Source organism: Dendrobates tinctorius, unplaced genomic scaffold, assembly GCF_039654945.1.
Source record: "Dendrobates tinctorius isolate UK_male_01 unplaced genomic scaffold, ASM3965494v1 ptg000127l, whole genome shotgun sequence".
Taxonomy (NCBI): Eukaryota; Metazoa; Chordata; class Amphibia; order Anura; family Dendrobatidae; genus Dendrobates; species Dendrobates tinctorius.
The window spans coordinates 11,074,389-11,097,671 of NW_027361795.1; the positions used below are offsets into that span (position 1 = coordinate 11,074,389).

General features: G+C 44.3%; 1 protein-coding gene across 4 annotated transcripts in view; it reads right to left on the minus strand.

Annotated features, from left to right (window-relative positions):
• LOC141047417 (uncharacterized) overlaps positions 1 to 23,283 on the minus strand; it is a 143,343-nt gene that overhangs the window by 63,315 nt on the left and 56,745 nt on the right. The window lies entirely within an intron of this gene.

Below are 23,283 nucleotides of genomic sequence, written 5' to 3' on the forward strand. Positions count from 1 at the left end.
TGTATTGATCAGCATACGTACTGCTGAGGGTTTGTTACTGTGTATAAGGGAAGCTTCCAGGTGACTTGGTGAGATGGGTGCGACAAGTCCCCTACAAACCCACCCAGGGACGTGTGTCTGAACGCCCAATGTAAAGCCTGTGTGTGTATGGCTGGGTGTGTTGAAAGGGCCTGCGATGAGGTCATGAGCCATGTGATCCATACCTCACCTGTGGGTCTGGATACGGACCATATAATGTGCCTGAGGTCTGGTCACAGGGAGAGAATGTGTACCTGAATGGTTCAGGGTGCAAGGTCCTGGAGGGTCAGTGTTGGGAGATTCTGGGAGAAGAATCGGATCCCTGGAGCACGTGCTGCGACCTTGGACCTGGTGAGGCGTGGGTGTTGGACGGTCTCAGGAGGGGACGGACGTCCTGAATAGCACCCGCTGAGGCCCTGGATCTAGTGACCGGTGTGTTGAGAGACCCTGAGATTAGGGTTGGATCCCTGAATAGCACCCGGGGAGGCCTGTGTGTTGGATGGTTCCAAAGTGAGGACGGACGTCCTGAATAACACACAGACAGGCCACGTGTGTTTGCAGAGTCAGTGACGGCACTGCATTGGGGGAGCTACTGTCCGTCTGTGGATCTGGACTGTCAGGTGGCCTGGCGAGCAAGGCGTTGTCCAGGACGGTGATCCCAGTTCGGCAGCTTCCCAGAGAGAGAGAGTACTGACAGGAGTCAGCGTGCGGAGCAGGAGCTCCTAAGAGGTAACCCCGTACAGGGGGAAATAACTGTTGGTGCTTGCGAGATTCTATGAACATTAATGAACTGTTTGGCGTGCGGTCGCCCACGGTCACTGGACAGAGAAGTCCAGCGTGTTTAGGGACTGCAAGGAAAAACCATAACCTGTAAATGTTCTGGACTATGTGTTAAGACTGTGAAGTGTAACATGGCTTATAGCAGTTTATGATGCTTGAATAAACCAAAATGGACTGTTTATGTGAAAAAAACTGTGCCTGACCCTATTAATCTGCTGCCAAGTGAGTGTCCCCCAACAGTAACAATAAGGGCTACCTTACATTATACATACATATACACACACACACGGTACATTATATAGACACATACATACACGCACATACAGCTGTTCTACCACAAAAACAAGTTGTTTCGTAAGCAATTTGAAAACAGCATATTGGTCACATCACAAATCGCATGATGGCCTGTTCTTGGGCTGTGCTGTTTGGCCTTGCCCTTGAGGAAGACTTATTCCGAGTCATTCAGATAGGTCGGCCTTAGGTATACCCATGATTTTGATTGGAAAACAAACCTAGAATACACTCAAAGTAAACTTGCAGAATGTCTTGTGTTATATGGCACAGACCCATCATTTCATTGGGTTTTTTGGTTATATATAAGATTACATAGGAAATGACAATAATTGCGTAACAGCACAAAAAATACAATCACCTTTTAATAATAAAAACAATAGATTGGCAAAATATATATATACGTACTTGGATAGACCTACTTCATGACGCCTGCCCTAAACACTAGATATTATCGTAAGCCATTTGTCCTTGGCAGAAATAGAAGTTTAGATATGACACACGAAAGAGGAATTTTGTTCTCCTTTTCTCCAACAAAACTCCCACTTCCTTAATGTCAGTATTGCAAAACAAAGATATTACGAAGACAGATGCTATTCTAACTATTTTGTATTTTTGTTTTTATGATTGTTTTTTTATTCTGCTGTCTTTGAAGAAATACAACCATCTCACAATCTTAGGCTTCATATGCACGTCAGTAATTTTTCTAGTATGTAAAAAAAAAAAATGAATAATTTGTGTCAGCGTTTTAGATCATATTTAAAAAAAAAAAAAAAATCAAAAAGTTAACATACCCTGGTGATTTTGGCCTGATAACATGCACAGAAGTCGACAGAAATGGGTTTGACTGGCTACTAAAGGTAACATCCTCATCTGTATCCTGTTTGCTTGTAATCAGTGTGTGTGCATAAAATATGAGTGGGTTTATGGGATCAAGACAGACTCTTGCATCTTTCACCCAGTCACTGACGTTTTTGGATTGTGAATCATGGGGAAAGCAAACGAATTGTCAACAGATCTACAGGAAAAGGTAGTTGAACTGTATAAAACAGGAAAGAGATACAAAAACATAGCCAAGGAATTGATAATGCCAGTCAGCAGTGTTCAAACTGTGATTATCAAATGGAAAAAAAAGAGAAAAAAAAAAAAAAACAGTCAGGTAGACGAACAAAAATTTTATCCACAATTGCCAGGAAAATTGCTCGGGATGCAAAGAAAAACCCAAAAATAATATCAGCTGAAATACTGGACTCTCTAAAAACTAGCAGTGTGGCTGTTTCAAGATGCACAATAAGGAGGCACTTGAAGAAAAATCGGCTGCATGGTCGAGTCACCAGAAGAAAGCCATTACTGTGCAAATGCCACAATGTATCTCACCTACAATACGCAAAACAGCACAGAGATAAGCCTCAAAAATTCTGAAACAAGGTAATTTGGAGTGATGAGACCAAAATTGAACTTTTTGGTCACAACCATAAACGTTCCATTTGGAGAGAGATCAACAAGGCCTATGATGAGAGGAACACCATTCCTACTGTAAAGCATGGAGGTGGATCGCTGATGTTTTGGGGATGTGTAAGCTGCAAAGGCACAGGAAACGTGGTCAAAGTTGAAGGAAAGATGAATGCAGCACGTTATCAGCAAATACTGGAGGCAAATTTGCAATCATCAGCCCAGAAGCTGCGCATGGGACGTACTTGGATGGTCCAACATGACAACGATTTAAAACACAAGGCCAAGTCAACCTGTCATTGTCCATAGCAGAACAAATTGAAGGTTCTGGAGTGGCCATCTCAGGCTCCTGACATCAATATCATTGAGTCACTTCTGGGGAGTTCTCAGGCGTGCAGTTCATGCTAGACAGCGCATTAATTTACAGGAACTGGAGGCTTTTTGCCAAGAAGAATGGGCAGTTTTACCACCTGAGAAAATAAAGAACCTCATCCACAACTACCACAAAAGACTTCAAGCTGTCATTGATGTTAGATGGGGCAATACACGGTATTAAAAAACGAAGTATGTAAACTTTTGATCAAGGTCATTTGGATGTTTTGGGTTGTCATTACGATTTAAATAGAGAAAACACAGTAGTTTGACAATAAATGGCTTCACTCAACCACTAACCATGAGTGGACAAAAGTTTTGGTGTCATCATTCATATTCTCTGAAAAAGGCCCAGAAAGTAAAAATTCTGCAGGGGTATGTAAACTTTTGAGCACAACTGTATACTCATTGGCCCTTAATTGATCAAGGCCAACTATTTTCTTGCAATTCTTGATGAGCAGCTATGTAAGAGCCAGATTTCTGGCGTAAGTAACGCCACTGCTTGTCATGAAGTACACGATCTGTGGCGTTACGTCCTCAACATGCCCCATCCCACCCCAGCTACACCAATTTGTTGGCAAAGTTAGGCGAAACCGGCAAAAGACCAACACACTTGTGTAACTTGAAAGCGATTTAAGCCAGAATTTGGCCCTCGACTCCATTCTTGCTCCTATTTCAGGCTCCAGACCCTCCCTAACTGCTCAGTGTAAACTGGGTGGTCTTTCAGTGCTGACCATCTGACCAATATAAAGTCAATTTCCCACAAGCACTCTGCTTCTTCTCCAGGCTCCCTACACTCTCCTGTCCACAGCTGACATTAGCTAGGCCACCAATCTAATCTGTGATCTGCTGTTGGCTACAGGGGCAGAGCTGTAATTTTCCTCTGGTACAGTAAAGCCCCCGTTACACACTGCGATATCGCTAGCAATATCGCTGTAAAGTCACCGATTTTGTGACGTTGCAGCGATATTGCTAGCGATATCGCTGCATGTGATACTTACCTCCGACCGGCTCCCCCGCTGGTTATCGCTGATCGCGCGAGAAGCTGCTGGACCATTCCTCGTCGTCCACTTCCTGCGGCGCTTCCTGCTGTGACGACGAGCGACGCGTGGAGCCGGGCGGGAGGACGCAGGATCGCCGCGTCTGACAGGTAAGTAGCGATCCCCGTCCCCAGCGATGTCGCTGGTGAGATCTGCCTGTGTGGCAGCTCACTAGCGACCACCTAGCGATTCACCAGCGATCCTGACCGCGTCATATCGCTGGTCGGGATCGCTGGTGAGTCGCTAGGTGTAACGGTACCCTAAGTCTGTGCAATCGAGCAGCATTGGTGTGAACATTGGACAGCCCGACGTTGTACAGTACTAATGCCAGGAAACTGACCTGTACTCACTGCTAGAAGTCACCGCTACTCACATGACTCTAAATAGCGGTGAGAGCAAGGCTGCAGCAGTGACTTCTTCCAGTGGTGGTAACAGGTTGGTTCCCTGGCATTAGTAGGACAATGTCAAGCTGACCAACGTATTCTCAGCGTTGGTGATTTCCTGGTGCCAGGACCTCAGATATGAACACTGTCTCAGCTTTGCTACAGCCTCATTCAGCGTCCGAACCATAATGCACAAACAGGCCGTGGTCGCCTGACCCGAAATTGACAGTCTCATATATGCCTAAGGCTGTCAAGTTCAGATCAGGAGACCCATGGCCGGTTCATGCATCACAGTCCATGTACCAATCGTGATACAGATATAGTCTGCATACCAAACACAAATCAGACTATAAGGTCATGGGTTTCTTTTCATGTACATTCTCCAACGTGGTGTACATGATACAATGTACGAGGTGCCCTGGAAGTATCTATATTGGGGAAACCATGCAAAAGTTACAAACAAGGATGAATCTACACAGACACACAATCAGGAATGAAATGGACACGCCTGTGGGAAAACATTTCTCTGGACCTGGACAATGTATAATGGACTTAAAATTCTTAATACTAAAAGGTCATTTTAAGGATGACAGAAAGAAAAATTTGGCAGTTCAGAATGATAACGCTGTTCAATTCTTTGACAATAGGGCTTAATTTAACACTTGATTTTATGACTCACTACATAGATACAATTCACACCTCCACCAGAGGAACTCCAGATAACCAAGAAGAACATTCCCACTGCCTCTCCATTTGTAAGAAAATGCCCAAATGGATTTCCTTGGTTTATCTTTAGTAGGCATCACACCTCCCACCTCATGAACAAATGTTCTACTGTAGTATCCCTTAAATATTGTGCATTTTTCTTATTTGTGATATTGCCTGAAGAAGGAGCCTCTGTGCTCTGAAAGCTTGCAAACCTACTATTTTCTGGTTAGCCAATAAATGGTATCACTCCTAGAATTCTTTTGTCATCATTGGGCAGAAAAGTATTCACACACATTAACATAAAAATAAAAACCCATTATACTCACCTCACACCAAATCCACGACGCCCTCATCTCCTAGAAATAATGTAAAATAATAAACCAACCTATACTCACCTGTCCGCCGTAGTCCAGGTAATCCGAGTGTCCCACGGCGATCTCACGTGTAGAACAGTCACATCGTGAGAGGTGACTGCTCTACACGGCCGCCGGCAATTTACTGCTGCCGCGATTACTTCCTGTCAGTGTATCACTGTTGTGAGACGTTATGGATTATCTTCTCGGCAGACAGGTGAGGAATATTGTGGCTTGTCACTTTATTTTTGTTCCAGGAGACATTTTTGTCGGTGGATTAGGCGTTCCGCGAGTATGGTTTAATTAAGAATATTAAAGGAGCCTGTGTCATTATTTCAAATAAAGGACTTTATTCTGGGTGTATGTGTTTTTATACACTATCACTATGGGGTTATAAATGGATGGGTGTCTTATTGACACCTCTTCATTACTAACCTGTGGGCTTGATGTCACCCGACAATACAAAGGAGATATGAACGCCACAAATATGAACCACACCTGCAACCGCTACAGGGCAAGTGGGAAGAGCGAGGCTAAGCGACAGATTTGGCGTATATTAGAGATGCAACTTTTCTGGGGTGGCTGAGAGCTGATGTTTTTAGCCTGGGGGGCCAGTATCCATGGCCCCTTTCTAGGCTATCAATATCAGCATGCAGCGGTCTGCATAGCCTTTGCTGGTTATTAATTATAGGGGACCCCACATCTTTTTTGGGGGTCCCCATTTTAATAGCCAGTAAAGACTAATTATACAGCTGTGAGTTTATTTTAATAGCCTGGGAAGCTCCATAGGTATTACCCCATTTCCAGGCTATAAACATCTGCCCCCAGTCATTGGCTTTCCCTCTGCTGGTTATTAAAATTACACGGGATCCCACGCAATTTTTTTTTTCATTGTTTTTTCTTTAAAATGAACAGTTGCTGCCTGGTTACAGCCTATGTACCTATGTTCTGTTAACGCTCCTACATAGGCTGGTGACAATGTGTGAGTAGGTTTGTGGGTGTTTGTGTTTACTTATCGGCTTAGTAATGAGGGTGTCAGGCTGAGTGTCAGAGTGTGCGCGCGAGAGTGCGTATTAGGCAGTTTATGATAAAGCGAGCAGCACCAACTAACAGAATCGTTGCTGCCTGCCATCAGCACGGTGGCTCAGTGGATAGCACTGCAGCCTTGCAGCGCTGGGGTTCAAATCCCACCAAGGACAACATATGCAAGGAGTTTTTATGTTCTCCCCGTGTTTGCGTGGGTTTCCTCCGGGTTCTTCGGTTTCCTCCCACATTCCAACATACTGATAGGGATTCTAAATTGTGAGCCCTATCCGTGACAGTGCCGATAACGTATGTAAAGCACTGTGGAATTAATGGTGCTATATAAATTAGTAAAATAAATAGCTTTGCAGTCACCAACAAAATGGCTCCACACTGTGAGTGTAAATCTCATCCTTTCATATTCCTTAGCAGACACCCTTCTGGGGAGGAGAGGAGTGACATCACACATGTGAGCAGATTCAGCCCATATATACTGCAGTCGTAATATGAGCTAGTTGTACACTAGGTTTTTGTGTCAAATTTCAGTAGCTGCTCCCCCCTAGATTAATATATAAACAAATGATATTTAACAAAATGTAAACATTAATTCTTTACATTTTTTTCAATTGTTGAAAAAAAAAATTTGATTGCACTTTCCCTTTAAAGTTTACCCCCCACCACACCTTTCTTTTGCAAATACCTAGGAGAGGTGAGAATAGCTTAATTACTCACCGATAACGGTGTTTCTCGGAACCCATGACAGCACCACGGAGAGAGGGGGTCCGCCCATCAAGGACAGGAACCTACAGATAAAAAGGTGGCACCTCTCCTCCGCCCCCAGTTGGTTACAGAGCATCAGAGGGTCTCCCGGTTAGTTAACAACAAAAGTATATACATAACATTATAATATTGCATATTATGGAGAAGCCCCGTGTCTTAACAAAAACAATTTACACAAACTTGTGCACACCGCACACGTGAAAGGGGGGGGGATAAGCGGGTGCTGTAATGGGTTCCGAGAAACACCGTTATCGGTGAGTAACCAAGCTATTCTCTCTCGCCCATGACAGCACCACGGAGAGAATTTCAGAGATTGGTAGTTTAGGGAGGGACCACCGCCTCAAGGACCCTTCTCCCGAAGGTCAGGTCAGACAAAGGCTAGATCTAAACGATAGTGCCTGAAAAAAGTAGAAGGTTTTGACCAGGTGGCCGCCTTACAGATCTGCTCTATTGATACCTCTGATCTTTGTGCCCATGAGGTCGCCATTGCCCTTGTAGAGTGAGCTTTTAGACCCTCCGGGATGGTATTCCCACTGGATGAATACGCCAGGGCAATCGCATCCCGTATCTACCTTGCTAGGGTACTCTTGGATGCCTTGAGTCCCTTCTGAGGTCCCTGGAAACACACAAAGAGACCCTTCCTTCCTACATTCCTTGGTGGCCTCTAAGTACTGAACTAGGCACCTCTTCACATCTAGGGTGTGAAATTTTCCCTCTCCCCTATTCTTAGGGATTGGGCAGAAGGAAGGACTACTTCTTGTGACCTATGAAAGTGTGTTGACACCTTAGGTAGGTATGTTGGGTCAGGTTTTAATATGATTCTATCGTCCAAGATTTTAGTGAACAGGGATATCGCTGACAAGGCTTGAATATCGCTCACTCTGCGAGCGGATGTTAGGGCAACTAAGAGTATTGTCTTTAATGATAAGGTTTTCAGGGTTGCTGACTGGATGGGCTCGAATGAGGGCCCTGTTAGGGCAGACAACACTAGGTTTAGATCCCATGATGGTACCTTCTGGGTGGTTATTGGTCTAGATCTGGCTGCGGCCCTCATAAACCGTGCTACCCAAGGGTTGCCCGCCACATCTTGGTTATAAAGGGCGCCTAGAGCCGCTACCTGTACCTTCAACGTATTAGTCGCCAGCCCCTGTTCTAACCCTTTTTGCAAGAATTCTAGAATTTTGTCGATTTGTACTCCATTTTGAACCCTTACCCCGGAGCTGGATAGAAATTTCCTCCAAGTTTTACCATAGGCCCTGGTTGTGATCGGTTTCCTACTTTTTTGTAGCGTGGAAACCAGGTTTTCTGAGAACCTCTTCCCCCTCAGCAGTGTCCTTTCAAATTCCATGCTGTTAAATGGAGGTTCACTGCCCGAGGGTGTAACACGGAACCTTGGGACAGAAGGTCGGAGAGATCTGGTAGAAACCAGGGGTCGGTTATTGACAGTATTCTCAGCCAGGAAAACCAGGTTCTTTTTGGCCAGAACGGGGCTATCAATATCATTCGTGCCCTGTCTTCTCTGACTTTCCTTATTACTGCCGGGATGAGAATGGGCGGCGGGAAGGCATACATTAGGCTCTGTGTCCACAGAAGCATAAACGCATCCAGGGTCCGGGGATTTCCCCTGGGGTCTAGGGAACAAAATGCTTCCACTTTTTTGTTTTTGTGGTCGGCAAACAAATCTATGTCCGGGGTCCCCCACATTTTTACGATCTTCCGAAAAATAGACTGTTTTAGAACCCACTCCCCTTGATGTAGCTGGGTGTGACTTAGAAAGTCTGCTGTCTGGTTCTCTGTTCCCCGTATGTATAGTGCCGATAGGGATAGTAGGTTTTTCTCGGCTAGCGTGAATATTTCGGAGGATGTGTTCATTAGTGTTAGGGATCTGGTTCCCCCCTGATGATTTATGTAGGCCACCTTCACCCGATTGTCCGAAAATATGCGGACATGATGGCCCCTTAATATCGGTAGAAAGTGTGTTAGGGCGTAGCCTACTGCCAACAGTTCCTTTTGGTTCGAGGAGGCTTTTAGTTCCTGAACTCCCCATTCCCCCAGAGTCACCCTGTTGCTCATGTGTGCTCCCCATCCCTTGGGACTGGCATCCGTGGAGATTGTGTGTGATATTTATCACCCAGGGAATCCCTTTGGACAGGTTGTCTCTGTTCCCCCACCAAGCTAGGGAACAAATAGTTTTGGAGTCTAGTGTGACGTGACCTTCCAAGTGACCTCCTAATGCTAACTGGTTGGCTAATACATCCCATTGGAGATTTCTCGTATGTAGCTACGCCCACTGGACCGCTGGCAGGCAGGCGGAGAGGGACCCTAATAGTGACATTGCTTTTCTTAGCGTCATGGAACGGTTCTGTGTCAATCTTGCTACCATCTGAGCGATCCTCTCTTTTTTGTGGTCTGGTAGGTAACACTCCTGGGTGTTTGAGTCCAGAGTCAGGCCTAGGAATTCCTGGACTTTTCTGGGCACCAGCCTTGATTTTTTCAGGTTCAGGAGCCAGCCGAGGTTTGTAGAGTGGCTATCACTCTGTCCCTCTGTTCCCTGCATCTTTGGGCCGAGCTGCTTGCTATTAAAAAGTCGTCCAGATATGGGACTATTAGAACATCTTGTTCTCTTAGGTGAGCCATCATCTCTGCCACCAATTTCGTGAAGATTCGCGGAGCTATCGAAATCCCAAATGGCAAGGCCCTGTACTGAAACTCCCTTACTTTGCCCCCTATGGAGACCGCCAGTCTGAGTCTTTGTGGATGGGGACGTGATGGATCTCAGCGACGCGTACTAATACTACCATGAAGCAATGGGGAAAGAGAATTTTGATGGTCAACTTGATCGACTCCATTTTGAATTTCTCGTTTTTGACATAATCGTTTAGCCTCTTTAGATTTATAATTGTCCGGAAGGTACCGTCCGGTTTGGTTACTAGAAAGAGAGGCGAGTAGAAGCTTAGCCTCCCTCCCACCCTGGGCAAACAGTCACTTGGAGGGTTTTTTGTTTCGGGACGAGTTACCAAAGAAGAACCCCCTGTCTCTCCTTCTGTCGTCCCATTTCTGTTCTCTCGGGAGGTCTCCTCTGAAAATTTTTTTTATTCCGAAAGGACCTTTTAAAGCCTGTAGGGCCTAAATTTGGGAATCCCTTCTTTTTGTCCCCCGCCTTTTCGAGGATGTCATACAAAGTCTCTCCAAAAAGGAATTTCCCTTCACAAGGGATGGCACATGAAGGCCGCCGCTCCCCTTATCACTGCAATGGATTCCAGGATTTTCTCCCTGGGTGTACCTTCCCTTAGCTGTTTCTCTAATTGGTCCACCCACACCATGAGGGCTCTGGAGGTACAAGTTGCCGCTATTGCTGGCCTAAGATTTCCTCCTGCTGATTCCCAAGTGCCCTTGAGGAAAGTAACAGCTTTTTTGTCTAATGGGTCCCTTAAAGTACCCATATCCTCGAAGGGGAGTGCAAATTTTTTGGAGGCTTTGGCAAACGCCACGTCTAACTTCGGGGCTTTGTCCCAAGACATGGACGCCTCGTCATCGAATGGGTATTTTCTTTTAAGAGAGGGAACCGTGGCGTTCTTCCTATCTGGTCTCTCCCATTCTTTTTTTATCAGGCCCTGTACATTCTCATTCAGCGGAAACACTCTGCGTCTCTTTTGGCCTAGTCTCCGAACATTATGTCCTGGACTGATCTATCTGGCCGAGGGTCTGTTAACCCATGGTAGACCTTACCGCCTTTACTAGCATGTCTACCTCTTCCAGAGGAAAGCACTGACGCCCTTCTGTGGATGACGCGTCGGTGCCTGAGGTATGTGATGTAACTTCCCCTGACGACGAGGTCTCTGACTGGGAGACTACTATTGTGTCCCTTTTTCTTCCCCTTCCTTTATGTTTTAGGGATGAAAGGGCACTTTGTAACTCCTAACGGATTACCTCTCTTAGATCCGAGGCGTAATCCGGGGTTTCATCGCAAAGAACTTCCTGTATGCAGGAATCGCAGAGCTTTTTAACCCAAGCTGATGGTAGGGGTCTGCTACAGGTGGGGCATTCCCGGTTCTTTGTTTTTTCTTTCTTCTTTCCCTAAGGGAAAGAAGTCTATTTAAAATGGGGGACATTCACGTAGATCACTTTCCCAGTTGTGCGCGGATGCAGGTACCGGTTTGGGAGGTGGATTCGGATCCCTCACGGGCTGATCCATGGAAGGCGACTTGCTCCTCGCAGACGACTTGCTCCGCTGCGTGGAGTGGCTACTGGACCGGTCCTCGCCGTCCTTTTCTTTTTGTCGGCGATGGTGGTGTTGCCTGTGCTGCTGCATTGGCTTCTCCTCGTGCTGGTCACTGTCCTCCATACTTACAGGACGCTTCCAGCAAGGAGTAATTGCAGCGTTCTCTTTTAAATTTTCCCGGCTGTGACGTCACTTCCTCTCCCAGCCTGCACCGCTCTGTGCCCCGGGGAGCGCGCATAGCGCATGCGCCGACCTCAGGGACCCGGAAGTCGTCTCCTCCATTTCCGGGGCAGCGCCATATTGGTACATCTCTGTACCGCGCGCTGCCCCCGCGTGTACCAGCGTCCCTCCAGCCCCATCTCCTTTCCGGAGTGGCGGCTCGGTCCTCCCCAGCCGCTCACCCTGTACAGTCATGGCCAAAAGTTTTGAGAATGACACAAACATTAATTTTTACAAAGTCTACTGCTTCATTTTTTCTAATGGCAATTTGCATATACTCCAGAATGTTATAAAGAGTGATCAGCTTAACAGCAATTACTTGCAAAGTCAATATTTGCCTAGAAAATGAACTTTATCCCCCAAAACACATTTCAACATCATTGCAGCTCTGCCTTAAAAGGACCAGCTAACATCGTTTCAGTGATTGCTCCATTAACACAGGTGTGGGTGTTGATGAGGACAGGGCTGGAGATCAATCTGTCATGATTAAGTAAGAATGACACCACTGGACACTTTAAAAGGAGGCTGGTGCTTGGCATCATTGTTTCTCTTCTGTTAACCATGGTTATCTCTAAAGAAACACGTGCAGTCATCATTGCACTGCACAAGAATGGCCTAACAGGGAAGAGTATCGCAGCTAGAAAGATTGCACCTCAGTCAACAATCTATCGCATCATCAAGAACTTCAAGGAGAGAGGTTCCCTTGTTGCCAAAAAGGCTCCAGGGCGCCCAAGAAAGACCAGCAAGCGCCAGGACCGTCTCTTAAAAGTGTTTCAGCTGCAGGATCGGGCTACCAGCAGTGGAGAGCTTGCTCAGGAATGGCAGCAGGCAGGTATGAGTTCATCTGCACGCACTGTGAGGCGGAGACTCTTGGAGCAAGGCCTGGTCTCAAGGAGGGCAGCAAAGAAGCCACTTCTCTCCAGAAAAAACATCATGGACAGACTGATATTCTGCAAGAGGTACAGGGAGTGGACTGCTGAGGACTGGGGTAAAGTCATTTTCTCTGATGAATCCCCTTTTCGATTGTTTGGGACATCTGGAAAACGGCTTATTCGGAGAAGACCAGGTGAGCGCTACCACCAGTCTTGTCTCATGCCAACTGTCAAGCATCCTGAAACCATTCATGTGTGGGGTTGCTTCTCAGCCAAGGGAATGGGCTCTCTCTCAGTCTTGCCTAAAAACACAGCCATGAATAAAGAATGGTACCAGAATATCCTCCGAGAGCAACTTCTCCCAACCGTCCAAGAGCAGTTTGGCGATAAACAATGCCTTTTTCAACATGATGGAGCACCTTGCCATAAAGCAAAGGTGATAACTAAATGGCTCAGGGAACAAAACAGAGATTTTGGGACCATGGCCTGGAAACTCCCCAGATCTTAATCCCATTGAGAACTTGTGGTCAATCATCAAGAGACGGGTGGACAAACAAAAACCTTCAAATTCAGACAAAATAAAAGCATTGATTTTGCAAGAATGGACTGCTATCAGTCAGGATTTGATCCAGAAGTTGATTGAGAGCATGCCAGGGAGAATTGCAGAGGTCCTGAAGAAGAAGGGTCAACACTGCAAATACTGACTTGCTGCATTAACTCATTCTGTCAATATAACCTTTTGTTACTCATAATATTGTTGCAATTATATTTCTGTATGTGATAAAAACATCTGACAAACACACATAAAAACCAGAGGGCAGCAGATCATGTGAAAATATAATATTTGTGTCATTCTCAAAACTTTTGGCCATGACTGTACAGCCTCTCGGCTACAGCGGTGGCGGCTTCAGGCACTGACCCCGCCGTGGCAGGGGCCTCCCCGCTGCCGGTGTACCGGACGAGTCGGCCCTGGACTCCTCTTCCCAGGTAAGCTGCTGCCGCTGGGCATTTTCATAAGGGAGTGGAAGAACTTGCTATTTTGCCTGTCCCAAAGAGGAGGTTTAATCGCAGATGGCATTGCTGCTTCAATGAAACGGAGAGAGACACTGCTATTGGAAAATAAAATTTTTCTGGCAGCTGTTTATGTGGACCCAAGTCATCGTATACTGCTTGATGATCAACAGCTTACTAAAGGAAAAGAAGCTCTGACTGAGGTAGCAGTTAGGATGAGTGGCCTACAGGAGGACTGCCAGGCACAAGAGGACTTGGGTCCTGACAGTGATACTGCTGCCATATCTTCATCCTCATCAGATGAGGAGTTTGATTTTGACAAGTATCTGGATGACATGGAGCAGGCAAAGCGTTGTCGCAAGGAAAAAGATTTCACTCTGTCTCCTATAGAAAGCAGATTGATCATATTTCAGCAAAATGGTTCACTTGCTCTCAAAGAAATAGAAAAATTCAACCATTCATCAATACTGACTGTGCATGGGGCAATTCCTTTATACCCGGAAATTGTTAGAGATGTTGCCCATGTGGTTACGGCTTTGCCTCCAACCCAAGTTAGTGTAGAGAGGTTGTTCTCTAGCCTTAAAATTATTAGGTCAGATTTGAGGTCATCTATGAAGGAGGATCGATGGAGGCAATTCTATTTCTTAGAACAGACTCAGACTGCACAAATGTTATTTAGTATGTTTTTGTTGAAAACTGTTTTTTGCCACTTACATAGTTTATTACATAGTGATTGTGTATATATATATATATATTATATATACACATACATACACACACATATATATACACATATACACACACACAGTGCAGACCAAAAGTTTGGACACACCTCATTCAAAGAGTTTTCTTTATTTTCATGACTATGAAAATTGTAGATTCACTCTGAAGGCATCAAAAAAATGAAATAACACATGTGGAATTATATAATAAACAAAAAAAGTGTGAAACAACTTAAAATATGTCTTTTATTCTAGGTTCTTCAAAGTAGCCAACTTTTGCTTTGATTACTGCTTTGCACACTCCTTGGCATTCTCTTGATGAGCTTCAAGAGGTAGTCCCCTGAAATGGTTTTCACTTCACAGGTGTGCCCTGTCAGGTTTAATAAGTGGGATTTCTTGCCTTATAAATGGGGTTGGGACCATGAGCTGTGTTGTGCAGAAGTCTGATGGATACACAGCTGATAGTCCTACTGAATAGACTGTTAGAATTTTTATTATGACAAGAAAAAAGCTGCCAAGTAAAGAAAAACGAGTGGCCATTATTACTTCAAGAAATGAAGGTAAGCATTCAGAAAAATTGGGAAAACTTTGAAAGTGTCCCCAAGTGCAGTAGCAAAAACCATCAAGCGCTAGAAAGAAACTGGCTCACATGAGGACCGCCCCAGGAAAGGAAGACCAAGAGTCACCTCTGCTGGGGAGGATAAGTTCATCCGAGTCACCAGCCTCAGAAATCGCACGTTAACAGCAGCTCAGATTAGAGACCAGGTCAATGCCACACAGAGTTCTAGCAGCAGACACATCTCTACAACAACTGTTAAGAGGAGACTTTGTGCAGCAGGCCTTCATGGTAAAATAGCTTCTAGGAAACCACTGCTAAGGACAGGCAACAAGCAGAAGAGACTTGTTTGGGCTAAAGAACACAAGGACATTAGACCATTGGAAAGCTGTGCTTTCGTCTGAGTCCAAATTTGAGATCTTTGGTTCCAACCACCGTGTTTTTGTGCGAGGCAGAAAAGGTGAATGGATGGACTGTACATGCCTGGTTCCCACCGTGAAGCACGGAGGAGGAGGTGTGATGGTGCTTTGCTGGTGACACTGTTGGGGATTTATTCAAAACTGAAGGCATACTGAACCAGTATGGCTACCACAGCATCTTGCAGCGGCATGCTATTCCATTTGGTTTGCGTTTAGTTGGACCATCATTTATTTTTCAACAGGACAATGACCCCAAACACACCTCCAGGCTGTGTAAGGGCTATTTGACCAAGCAGGAGAGTGATGGGGTGCTACGCCAGATGACCTGGCCTCCACAGTCACCAGACCTGAACCCAATCGAGATGGTTTGGGGTGAGCTGGACCGCAGAGTGAAGGCAAAAGGGCCAACAAGTGGTAAGCATCTCTGGGAACTCCTTCAAGACTGTTGGAAGACCATTTCCCGTGACTACCTCTTGAAGCTCATCAAGAGAATCAAGAGACTCTTTGCCAAGAGTGTGCAAAGCAGTAATCAAAGCAATAGGTGGCTACTTTGAAGAACCTAGAATGTAAGACATTTTCAGTTGTTTCACACTTTTTGGTTAATTATATAATTCCACATGTGTTAATTCATAGTTTTAATGCCTTCAGAGTGAATCTACAATTTTCATAGACATGAAAATAAACAAAACTCTTTCAATGAGAAGGTGTGTCCAAACTTTTGGTCTGTACTGTATGTAATCGATATTACATAGTGTATTACATATTTACAATTTATTACAGTTTTTTGTGTTCTAAAGTTGTATTCCAATAAATAATGTTCTATCTAAATATCTTGATTATTGTATCATAAAAATGATTAAATGTCTGATGTTCACATTGTACTACAATAAATTTTTTTTTAAATATAAGCAATATATGTGGGAGTCGGAGTCGGTGTAAGGGAAATTGAGGAGTCGGGAGTCGCAGGTTTGGCTTACTGACTCCACAGCCCTGCATCCAAGCTCTCTCCACCTCCTGCCGCCTCCAGCTCAAAAATATTTCCAGAATCCATCCCGTCCTCAACCCTCACTCTACTAAAATGCTTGTGCATGCCCTCATCATCTCCCGTCTCGACTACTGCAACATCCTTTTCTGTGGCCTCCCTGCTAACACCCTCGCAACTCTCCAGTCCATCCTTAAACTCTGCTGCCCGACTAATTCATCTCTCTCCTCGCTACTCCTCCGCTTCTCCCCTCTGCAAATCTCTTCACTGGCTCCCTCTCCCTCAGCGTATCCAATTGAAATTACTAATACTGACCTACAAGGCCATGTATAACCGGTCTCCTCCATATATCTCTGAACTAATCTCCCGATATCTTCCCTCACGTAATCTCCGATCCTCCCAAGATCTCCTTCTCTTCTCCATACTTATTCGTTCCTCACCCAACCGCCTCCAAGACTTCTCCCGAATAGCCCCCATCCTCTGGAATTCCTTGCCCAAACACGTCCGGCTATCAACCACACTCGGATCCTTCAGACGGAACCTGAAAACTCACCTCTTCAGGAAAGTGTACAGCCTGCAATGATACCTGCTGCCTCCTCACTACTACTGGAGCTACCGCCTCATCATCATCACTGGAGCTGCTGCAACCCCCCAACCTACTGTCTCCTTCCCCACCATCCTGTAGAAAGTAAGCCCGCAAGGGCAGGGTCCTCTCTCCCCTCTATCAGTCTGTGATTGTTAGTTTGTTTATTGTAAGTGATATCTGTAATTTGTATGTAACCCCTTCTCATGTACAGCACCATGGAATCAATGGTGCTAAATAAATAAATAATAATCTTCAGCTGTTCACGACACCGCTCCATTTTCGTGCTACCATCTTGTGAGCGCAATTTCTGACTGACCGGAAGTCAGAGGTAACAGTAACAATCTCTTAATATAGTCTATGAGGGGCTCGTTCTAGCTCTCAAACTTGTATTGCGTTATGACTTCCAGATCACAAAGCAAACACTGGAAGGTCACAAACTGCAGAGGATGACTCGAAGCGGCACCGATAACAAATAAAGACAGCTGATAAGTGTGATACTAGAGTCAGAGAACTTATGATAGATTAGTTGCACCACTCCAGCGCTGCAATAAAAAAATGCTGGTGAGGTGTTTTTAATTAAAACATTAATAATTTGGGTACGTGGCCTGGCAGGCATGTGAGAAGGACGCTCGGTTCATCGCTCCTGCTTTAACTCATGCAAAACCCCAGTAATATACCGCGCTTGGCGGACAAAAAGTAAAGGGTATTACCCTACACTAGTGCTATGCAGTGAGCAGTTTCGTGGCCCGGATCATCGTGACCAGCAGCAGGAAAACATGAAAAAAAGAGCAGCCTCATAGAGAAGATCCTCCATCCAAGATGGCACCAGCGGCAGAGACTACAGTCAGTCATGGCAGCGAACACCGCCGCAAAGATCATGAGATTTGCTAGAATCCCTGATGCAGGCTGCTTTTCAGGGGAAAGGAGACCAAGAATTACCTTATTCAAAATAGCTGGTGAGCACCGAGGATACTATCTATCTGGGTAAGATGGCGCCTGCAGGCAAAACAAGGATAAATGAACAGGAACTCCAAAAAACTGGTAATGAGCTAATAATGGAGGTATGTGTTGACACTCAATCTTCAGGGATTGCCTCTGTAGAGCCAACTATAAGAAATGTGTTCTCACCTGACAGATCAATCAAAATGAACACATGGGAGGCATAAGAGGACACATACTTAAACAAGACCTCCACAAAGAAAATTACAATATGAAGAAAATGGATGGAAGGGTCAGCTCTACTGAAGGCAAAATACCACGAATGTCCAAAGACCTTGCCATAACCATACATAATAATATCCGTTTTTTGTTTCAATTACCGGGGTAACTTAGAAAACAGGTAGGGCAGAAATAATTTCCGACTGGTTGGTGTGCCTGAAAAAGCAGAGGGCAGAAATCCCATAGACTTTTTTTGAGAAATGGTTTCTAAACACCTTGGAAAAAAAGAGTCACTGTCTCCATTCTTTGCAATAGAAAGAGCTCATAGAGTACCCATTAGACCGCTTCCAGCATGTGCTCCCATAAGATCAGTCCTTATGCAGTTGTTGCACTTCTGGGACAGAGACACCATTTTGAGAAAGGCCAAGGATATGAAAGATCTTTTCATTGATGGACACAGTAAATATATATTCCAGATTTCCAGTGAAATATAAAAACATCGAGCGAAATACTTTGAAATGAAAACAAAAAAAAGCCTGAGATTATGCCAAGTGCCCTACTGTATGATTTACCCTGCAAAACTACGGGTTACAGCAAACTGAGGAATACACATATTTGAGACATCAACACATGCTCTGTCATGGCTGGATGCCAATGAGAAAACTCTACAGAAAAAAAAATCCCTTAAGAAAAATATCATTGGTAACTACAACGTTTAACACGACAGGAAAAGCACCTTTTTACCTCATGTAAAAAGGGTATTTGAACAATACAATGGTTATATTTTAAGCAGGTAGCAGATGAGGATATAAAAGTTTACTTTATCATATACAGGTTGTTATTGAAACAGCCAAATTACCGTACACATTTCTAGGATAATAGGTAGTCCCTTTCCACTTAGGCCGAGAAAAATGTCAGATAGATCTAATCTGTTAATCAAAAGTTATCATACCCACCAAATTCTCTTTAATAATTCGTAACCTGGCAGCTATACCGTATTTTTCGATTATAAGACATTCCAGATTATAAGACACACCCCAAATTTTGAGGAGAAAAATAGGTAAAAAAAACACTCTAATAAATAAAATAGTGGTGCTTCTTATGATTCATGCGCCTTATTGCTTAGCGGGGGTGGTGGCTGCGGTGAAGCAAGGTCCCAGGGTCTCTGCTGGAGGAGGTAAGAGTGGAGCGTTGCTGCAGGCCGCAGGCTGGGATAAGGGGGTGTTCCGATGTGCGGTGCTGCTGCTGTGCTGCGTTCAGTGCTGCTGCGCTGCTTCCAGTGCTGCTGCTCCCAGCATCTGCGTACCATAGAAGCTATTAGGGCTGCACTGATACAGGGAGACTTGCTGATCATGCACTGCGCATGATCAACAAGTTTGCTAGCTCTGGTCAGTTGGATGTCGTCATGACTACATCCACTCACCATGGCAACGTTCGGGACCCGCGGGGTCTGCGATCCAAAGGTAGAGGGGCTGTCATCCCTGCACTGGCTCCCGGCATGCTGCAATCTTGTTTGATTGCAGTATTTCGGGGGTTCAAGAGCCAGGTGTCAGCTGTGAGAATCAGTTGACACCCGGCAGTGCACCCCCCATGAGCGCGGTCGATCGCGATGACTTAATGATCCGTCCATGGTCAAACAGGCCCAGGTCACATGGATGGATCATTACATCCGATGTCAGAAAGGCATTAACAGGGAGAAATGCAGAGTCCTACATCTGGGCAAGAAAAATTAAAAAAGCATAAACAGAATGGGTGGAACAGGGCTAACTAACAGCACATGTGAAAGACATGGGTATACTAATAGATCACGACTGCATATATGAGTCAATAGTGTGATGCAGCAAACAAAAGGCAAACAATTCAGTGTTGCATTAACAGAAGCACATAGTCTAGATCACCTGAAGTAATTAGATCTCATCTGGAATACTGTGTCCAGTTTGAGACACCACCTTTTAAAAAAAAATGATATGAACTAACCGAAGCAAGTTCACAGAAGAGCAACCAGAATGGTAACTGGTCTGCAAACACTGTCCTATGAGGAACGGCTGGAGGACTTTGGTTTGTTTAGCTTGCAAAAGAGATCGAGAGGAGGCTTATTAGCTGTCTACAGATGTCTCAAGGGCTGTAGAGGGATTGGCTTTATTCTCATTTGCACAAGAAAAGACTAGAAGCTATGGGATGAAACTGAATGGGAGGAGACACACTAGATATTCGAAAATACTGACCATGAGGGTGATCAATGAGTGGAACGGGCTGCCACGAAAGGTGTTGAGTTTTTCTTCACTGGAAGTCTTCAAACAGAGGCTGGACAGACATCTGTCTGGGATGATTTAGTGAATCCTACATTGACCCAAGAGGACCTTTACAATTCTACCATTCTAGGATTTTAATATCCCTCTTTTCTACGGACATTAAATTAATAGCAAAAGCGCTAGGTAACAAGCTGCCACGGGTAATTACAAGTTTAATACATGAAGATCAGATGGGCTTCATGGCAGCAATAAATCCACATCAATAAACTTGAGATGTCTCGCCATGGGTTTACAGCAGAGTTCAAACTCCAAGGGAACTAGAACAGTCCTCTTACTTGATGTTGCTAAGGCCTTTGATAGTATTGAGTGGAATCTTTTGTGGGCTGTCATCAAGGGTTTGGGTTTTGGCAATTTTATCTCATACATACAGTAATTATATATGTCACTTAAAGAAAAAAATTAGTGCAAATGGACAAACATCTGAAGTGTTTGCCTTAGAGAAAGGAACTAGACAAGGATGCGCTCTGTCGTCTGTTCTATTTGCAATAGCCATAGAACCACTGGCATACCTTATACGTACTATTACTGGGATTACAGGATTTCACTGTGGATCATTAGATATGAAGAACTCATTATATGCAGAAGACATGCTTCTCTTCCTTGGAGATGTGGTCTCTTCCATAGAACCAGTAATGCATCTTATTAAAACATTTGGTCGGTGGTCAGGAATACTAATCAATTTGGACAAATCTGCCCTTAAGGCTGTAGACCCGTTTCTAATGGATAAGGCTACGGGTAAGACCTGTATCCGGACAGTAAATTCCTTTAACCCCGTCACGACCTATGACGTATATATACACGTGATAGGTTGTGTCCCTGCACTCAATGCAGGCTGCAGCGATAAGCTCACAGGTTTTCCGGCAGACAGATGATTTTATCAGCGGACATGTGCCCCTACCTGCCGCGGGTGGAATCGCAATCCACCTGCATCTTTTAACATGTTACACACCACTGTCGATGTCAGACGGCGGAATTTAACATGGTCACATCGGAAACTAGTCACAAATCCCACCAATCGGCACCCGTCTCATGATCACTGGGTGCCGATGGGTTGGCATGACAAGATGGCAAGTAGAAAAAAAAAAAAAAAAAAAACACCCTCACCCAGGCCCAGATCGCAAAAAATTGGAGATGCTACAGGTCTCTGAAATTGGCGCCATTTTTTAAAAAACAATTTTGCTTCTAACTTTGGATTTTCTTTCACCACTTTGAAAAAAAAAAAAAAACAATGCATGTTTGGTATGTACAAACTTATAATGACCTGGAGAATCAATGGACAGTCAGCTTTGGCATTTAGTGAACATGGTAAAAAAAAAAAAAATTATTCTAGAATTGCACTTTTTTGGAGGGAATTTCATCGCACTTTGAATTTTTATCCTGTTTTCCTGTACATGATATGGTAAAACCAATCGTGACGTTCAAAAGTACAAATCGACCGGCAAAAAGCAAGCCCTCACAGGGCCATATTGACAAAAAAAAAAAAAAAAAAAAAAAAGAAGTTATAGCTTGGAGGGGGGAACGAAAACACAAAAACAGGAAAGCTAGACTACAACTGGACCACATCTAGCAAATCTTTGCACTTAATTCCTATTCTACAGAAACTGAAAAATTGACACATGGTGGCATTTGCTATTGTCAGTGATTGGTAGGGGTAATCTATTAAAAATTATCCTTATGCCATAAATTTTATATTTGCTTCTTAAATGCCCCAACATGGATACCTAGGACCTTTTTTGTTTTGTTTTGTTTTTTTAGAAGATACAGTCTATTTAAACCATTAGTGACCGCCGATACACATTAAAACGGAAAATCTCTGGGGTCTTCGGTGAATAACGGTGATCACAAAAAAAAAAAAAAAAAAAAAGGGTGCCAGATGTTTCAATGATTCGGTCCTCTTCTGACATGATATGCATGTCAGAGTAGAGAGAAAGGATGCTCCCCCCCCACCTGCGAGACTGCCTGTTACCTCTGCCATCCGCCGGACCTTCCTGATTTCCTGATCAGTCCCTATCACAGTGACAAAAATAAAGAGAAAAAAAAAATAGTAGATCAAATCCCCCCTCGAGCGCCCGCGATAATTGGTGCATACCCGAGCTTCCGATGCAAACTGGAGTAGCAAGAACTTTGAGTGGTGTTGTTTCCAAAATGTGGGTCACTTTTTGGAGGTTTCCATTATTTAGGCACGTCAGGGCATGTGACATTATTCCCGCAAGTTTTACATTGAAAAAGTCAAAAGGCGCCTCCTTCCCTTTCGACCTCTGACATGCGCCCAAACAGTAGATTTCCCACACAAATAAGGCATGGGCATATTTAGGAGAAATTTCACAACAAATTTTGGGGTCCATTTTCTCCTGTTAGGCTGGTTTCACACTTGTTTTTTTCGCTGCGTTTGTGCATGCATAGTTCTTCCTATACTTAACATGGGTGCGTATTGGCATGCGTTTGCATGCGCATGCGTTTTTTTGTAGTGTGCGCCTGGGCGCACAAAATGCATCCTGTTGCATTTTTGTGTCCGACCTGTCTCAAAAAACCGCATGCACACGCAATGTGCACAAAATTCACCCAAAAACACATTAAAGTCTATGGGAGTGCAGTTTTTTTTTTTTTTTTAAACCATGTGCAAAACACAGGAAAATGCATAAAAAAACGCATGATGCGTTTTTTATGCGCGTTTGCAAAACGCAAGTGTGAAAGTAGCCTTACCCTTGCGAAAATAAAAGTTTGGGTCTAAATTAAATTTTTGGTGAAAAAAATTACATGTTCATTTTTTCTTCCCTATTGCTTCTGTTTCTGTGAAGCGCCTGAAAGGTTAATAAACTTTTTCAATGTGGTTTTGGGCACTTGAGGGGTGCAGTTTTTAGACTAGTGTCACGTTTGGGTACTTTCTGTCATATAGACATCTCAAAGACAAACAAATGTGATGTGGTCTCAAAAAAAAAAAAAAAAAAAAAAAAAAAAAGATTTTGTAAATTTTGTTGGAAAACTGTACAAAAGGGAGAAGGATGAAGGGAGGTTGGCTATTCC